Source organism: Rhodamnia argentea, chromosome 10 (assembly GCF_020921035.1).
Source record: "Rhodamnia argentea isolate NSW1041297 chromosome 10, ASM2092103v1, whole genome shotgun sequence".
Lineage (NCBI taxonomy): Eukaryota > Viridiplantae > Streptophyta > Magnoliopsida > Myrtales > Myrtaceae > Rhodamnia > Rhodamnia argentea.
Genome location: NC_063159.1, coordinates 18661918 through 18667041, shown reverse-complemented (window position 1 = coordinate 18667041; position 5124 = coordinate 18661918).

Genomic DNA, 5124 nt, shown 5'->3' with positions numbered 1-5124 from the left:
GCTATTGTGCTACATATGTCGAATATTTTATATTGGAGAAATAATTGGAAAGAAAACGATTGTATAGCGATAAAGAAGATCCGGTCAGCTTAGACCAACGATGAAACAACGTAATTCGGACACGTTGGAGTACAACGGTTGAAGTTGCAACTCGTCCACTAAACCATAAAGAGGTTAGAACGTTGATAATTACGAACAATACAGTACTGCCATATTTCTAAAATTGTCCTTTGGTTTGAGTTCACAGTTTTTGTTGTCTTTTAATAATTAGAATTTTCTTTCTTCTCATAAACACTAACGATATGATTATGAATGGAGAGTAGGCTTATTTAATGTTTTAAAGGAGTGAACGTGCTACTTTGATTAGTTCTAACTGCTTGACATCTATTGTACCTATATGACTTGTGAATGACAAATATCATGAAGTAATAAAACTGATGGAAGAATAACTAGTGGCGTGACAGATGTTAGTAATAAAATCGTTGTCAAATAAAATATTAGAAAAATTTTCAAATAAGGGCCTGAAATGTCCTCATTTTCTCAGATAAGGACTTGAAGTGGACATTAATTCAAATAAGAGCATTATTACTTCAAAGAAGGGTCCGACAAAGGACATTCTCGTTATTTATCAATTTTAATTTTTTTCCTTTTTTATTTATTTATGTCCATTTGTTTTTTCCTTCTTCTTTTTTGCGGCCGGAGAGGGGCCGACAACCCTCGCCCGTGCCCTTGCCGATGACCGGTGTGGCCGACCACCAGCAAAAATGAAAGGAAAAAAAGGGGAAAAAATAAATGACGAAAATATTCTTGGTCAGACCCTTCCTTGAAATAATAAGGGCATTTCAAATCCTTATTTAAAAAAATAAAAGCACTTCAGGCTCTTATTTGAAATTTTCCAAAAAAATTATAGGTTTCTTATCTAGAAATGCATAAATAAACTAAAAACATGTCAAATGATTTTACCGTATGTAAATGAAAATAACTAAACAATTCAGAATGGATTGCCGATTTGATCTTGATTGTGTTTCTTGTTATTATAGTTTGATGACCTTAGATATGGGAGGTGTGCCCTTAACCAGAATTAAGGATACCCCTTTTGTACATTTAAAGGGTACGAAAGATTTATGGGGGAAATTTGATTGTCGATGATGATTTTTGGATCTCAATAAGTAAAATCATCAAATTCATGTCAAAAGCAGAATTCTTTATTTTTGAGGGGGTGTTGTTTGCTGGACCTCATGTATTGGTGAAATCTTGGTGGGGGTCCATTAAATGAGAGAGACGCACTAGAATTTTAGGGCTCCTATCAATGTTGTTTTAGTAACTCCCTATTGATTACGGGGATGCTGAATTTTTGGGCGGCTTTAACTTATACTTTGCTAATTTAGGAGCATCTACACATGGGGAGAATTATCAAAAAAATCCTAAACCTATTACCCATTTTCCAATTCAGTCCTAAACTTTTTAATTTTTTCAATTCAATCTTAAATCTTTTGCATTTGTGTCAATTTAGTCTTATACTTTTTTTTGTGCCAATTCACTCCTAAAACTTTCGCATTTTTTTCGATTCAATCCATCAAACCATCTTTGGTCGGCTGGCACAAACAAGGCATTTTTAATAATATTTTCATATTTTTAAAATTTGTGTTTCTTTTTTTTTTTCTTCCTTTTATTTCTTTTTCTTGTTACTGTTCATCTTCTTCCTCGTTCCTCATTACTGTAGATGTAATCGATTGATTGCCAAATCCAAGTTATCCAGTTTGTAAATAGTAACACGATATTGTATAATCGATGCTTGCTCAGTGTAATGCCTTAGAGGTCGAGTCGCAATGAAATGATTTCTTGAGAATCCTCTAATTCTTGAACTCGGTCATGTGCAGAAAAGCCGGTTTATCTCTCAGCATGTAAACCGTTTGATGCAAGAAAGAAGATGGACATGGAGTTCGCCTGAGGCTTGCCCATGGGAGGTTGGCACGTCTAATGTCAGCCCTTTTACCCAAAACGCTCTCTGGTAAGAAGACAACCTAAACGGGATCCAAATCAACCATGCCCCCTTCCGAAGCTAGCGATTTCCGACACGACCTGTCCAAAGAACATCATATGTTTGCGCGAAAAATGTTATTTTGTTGGCAAGACTACGGATGGGACTAACTCGAAATCGATCCAATTTAACGTGTTTTGACCAATTTTTGAAAAAATAGCAGTTTCTAATCACTTTGGCTGGGCGCCATGGCTAGACGAATGAAAGCCCATCTCCAGCTGGGCGCCACAGCCAAGCGATGGTGAGGCTGGACCTCACCCAGCCATGGCTTCATCATTGCTGGGTGAAGCGAGCTCGCCCAGCGACGGCAACTGTGATGCCATGACTAGGCGAGGTCGGCCTCGCTTGGATCTAGCGAGGCCGAGCCTTGCCCCAGCCATGGGGTTGGCTTGAACTCACCCAGCAGCAGCGGTGCTAGTGGCTAGCAAGGACCTCCAGTCGATCGCCAACGAGGAAGGAGGAAGAAGATGAACAATAAAAAGAAAAATAAATAAATTAAAAAAATTAAAAAAATCAATAAATTAATAAAATTCAAAATTGCCTCGTCGGTGCCGGCAGGTCCACGTCAACGCCGACCTGTCAAAGATGGCCGGATGGACTGAATTAGCAAAAATGTAAAAGATTAAGGACTAAATTGGCATAAATGCAATTGGTTTACGACTTAATTGACAAAAGCTAAAAGTTTTAGGACTGAATTGGCAAAAACGCAATAGGCTTAGGTTTATTTTTTTACAATTGTCATTTTTACCATAACTTTGGTGACACCTAAATTTTAACAACCCATTTAGTCATTTTATTGCATAGAAAGTTAAGGATCGACCCCGACCCTTAACAATAATACTATCAATTTGCATCAGCATATTAAGAGCATTTTCATTTAATAGTAATATGCCCACACATACTGCAATGTTATTCTAAGCAAGGAGGCCCAGAACTTAGATATATAAGATTAAGTCCATAAATAAGGAAGTCGGCCAAGCCATCTATTTTTCCTCTGTAGTCGAAAATCACATTGTGCCTTGCACGTGTTGGTGGGATAATTACCAAAAAAATTCTCAATCTATCGCAATTATGTCAATTCAGTCTTAAACTTCTTCTTTTTTTGGCCAATTGAGTTTTAAACTGTTTACATTTTTGACAATTCAGTTCATCCGGCCAAACTTTAGCCGGCCAGCGCCGACGCGGACACCGGCCGGTTAACATAGCACCGCTAGTATTGATGTGAATAATTTTTATAATTTTTATGCTTTTTAATCTTTTTCCCCTCTTCCTTCTTGGTCGCCTGCCTTCTCGATGCCCACGATCGGCCATAAGTCAAGAGCCGGCGAGGCTCACCCTTGCCGGATCTTGCTAAGCCCGACCTCACCAAAATCTGGCAAGGGCCGATCTCGCCGGAATCCGGCCAAGGCGAGTCTCAGTAGAGGCCAGCGAGGGTTGGCCTCGCTAGCTTTCCCCGAAGCTAGATCTGTCACCTAGTGGGGCCAGGCCGATAGAAAAGATGGTGGAAACAAGGGAACAAGATTCGCATTCTCAAAATATCTGAACAAGATCATCGCCAAAGTAAACACAGGGAAAACGCCTTCCCAACGCAGCCACTGATCTTGAAGTCAAACGATTCCCTCGTGCCAACGCCTCTTTAAATTTCCAATTTGTGACTCATCGTTAGTGCGCACTTCCGAAGTGGGCATGAGGAATTCCGTTTGTTGTTGTTGGAGACAACACCCAACAATAGCAGTGGAATGCCCAAAAGGAATTCACAGGTTATCTAGGGAAGATTGCGTTATTGTATTCAAATTGAAAGCTATTATTCTATTGAAATTTCAGCCACAACGATAATAGTATACCGTGACCTTTCTAGAGGTGAATCACCCAAATGAAATCTAATGGATTGCTAAGCTTACAGTTATCATAGACACTCTCAAGCCTTACCAATCATAACTTTCGGGTCAATTTTAACTTGCAAATTACTTTATTCAAGAGTCGCCAGTAAGCCATTATTAATAGATCGATTAGACATGCATCAAAGTAAAGTGTGGGATAATACTTTACTTCCATGAACCACATAGTCATGGATACGTGGCCTAATTATGCTAGATTTATCTAACGTCCTTTCGTTATTTCTTTCTTCTTTATTTTCAAAGATATTGCAATCAATCTTGGTTAATGTAAACCACTAACATGCATCAGTCATCATGCGTATACGCTACCAATTTAACATGACATGCAATATGACCTAACTCTAATAACTGACAAAGAAAAATAAGCTATTCTAACATGGTATGCAACTTAAACTATATGAATATAAATATGCAATCACGGAAATGACATGGAAGATAAAGTCATCCTATTTAGGGGTCATTGGTTCCCGGATCGATCCGATCCCACTCAAGAACGGTGTGCTAAACCGTCCGATCGGATCCGATTTTCAGGTGGTCCAATGAAACCAATGGATTATTAATAAGGGTGAACAACACAGGCTTTATTTTTACCATATGAATTAAAATTAGGTTTTCATTTAAGAAATTTTAAAAAAATAACATGCGGATTATTATGTATACATTTAAGAAATAAAAATAAATAAATAAATAAATAATTAGTCAGATCATGTTTCCCTGAAATCGAGAACCGAACATAAAATCACAGGTTCAAATTTTATAAAACCGAGAATCGGATCGCACCAACCGATCCGATTCGAGTGGTTCTTGATTTGATCGGTCTATCTCATTCACATCCATTCAGACCGTGTTCTCGCTTCCGTGGATATCATGCTGCAACTCAGAATCAAGTAGGAACCAAACCCATCCTCGATCGCCACACGTGATTCGCGACGATTGGCATCACGCCCTGTGCCTGTGGGTCACGTCCCCACATCCAAAGAAGACGTTTTCTCAACGCGCTGAACGGTAACAATTTTCTTCCGGAAGCTATTTCTACAAAGAAAACGTTTTTTTTTTTAAGTCCCCGAACGAGTTTTCAAGCATACAAACATATTTGACAACGAAATAAAATTTCTATTCTGTACAATAATAGCATAAAATGTTTATGGTTGCTGGCCGTCGGACCTCAAACGTCGACTGGCGATA